Genomic DNA, 1232 nt, shown 5'->3' with positions numbered 1-1232 from the left:
TCTGGGAAAGCATCATTCTGCTTGCAGAGTGCAACAAATCCACTGGTGTGACCAGTCATTGCTGGAGCGCCATCAGTTGTTATAGAAATTAGTTTAATGAGGGGCAAGTTGCTTTTATTAACAAACTCCATAAACGCATTAAAAATATCTTCTCCTCTTGTGTGACCCTTCAAAGGCAAGATGGTGAGCAGCTCCTCTTTTGCACTCATGTCTGCAAAGGCCATTCTGATAAAAACACACAGCTGGGCTACATCCACCATGTCTGTCGACTCATCAAACTGAAGAGATAAACACTCGCATTGTTCCACGTCCTTTTTTAGCTGCTCCTCCACATCCACAGCCATTCCCTCACATCGCCGTGTCACTGTTTGTCTGGACAACTGCACGTCTTTAATAGCAGCTACGATCTCACTTTTATTTTTAAAATCATGAAAAAGCGCATCTGCAGCCTCAATAAACGCTTCTTTCATAACTTGTCCATCGCTGAAAGACTTCTTATGTTGAGCCAGGATGCGGCTAACACGGTAGGAAGCTATCGTAGCAGCTTTACCTTTTGTGCTGGGCCGAGTGAAGACTGATTGCTGGGCTGCAAGCTTGTTTTTTAGCTCCCGCACTTTCTGAGTCCGTAAAGAACTTTTAAGAGGGAAATCTGTCTCAAACCGTTTGTGCATCGTCTTGAAATGCCGCTCCAAGTTACACTTTTTGGGTAAGGCAACGCTCGAATTACAGATGAGGCAAATGGACTTCGAATTAGAATAAACAAAAAAATACTCCTCCTCCCACTCTGTGTGAAAATAATAAGTTTTCGTTTGCTTGTTCGCTAGTTTTCCATCCATGTTTTCTGCGCACCGACATTACTCCACTACTGAGCCTAAAGTCTCGTGAGAGCGCTGTGTCACCGCACCCAAAACTCGCGAGACTATGTCTGTGAGAATACAAGTCAAGGTTTCGCTTCGCAGGCGACTGGGAACCAGCTCGACTGGTTGGGCACACCAGCACTAGACTGAGGAACAGCTTCTACCCTGAAGCTGTTAGACTCATGAATCTCTAACCAGGACAATCACTGAGAAAAATCACATCATGTTGCCATGAAGAATAACTTCCGCATGGATTTGAGGCGATTCTGGTCCACCATCCGACATTTCGGGGGGGGGGGGGGGGGGGGGGGGGGAGCGGTACGCCATCAACACTGTTTAGAGTGGGGGTGGTGTGCTGTTGACCTGAGGGGGGGG

The sequence above is a fragment of the Nematolebias whitei genome, chromosome 9, assembly GCF_014905685.2.
Source record: "Nematolebias whitei isolate Nwh7 chromosome 9, NemWhi1, whole genome shotgun sequence".
In the NCBI taxonomy this organism is placed as follows: domain Eukaryota; kingdom Metazoa; phylum Chordata; class Actinopteri; order Cyprinodontiformes; family Rivulidae; genus Nematolebias; species Nematolebias whitei.
The sequence above is the reverse complement of the archived record's forward strand: the minus strand, read 5'-3'. Positions refer to the sequence as shown.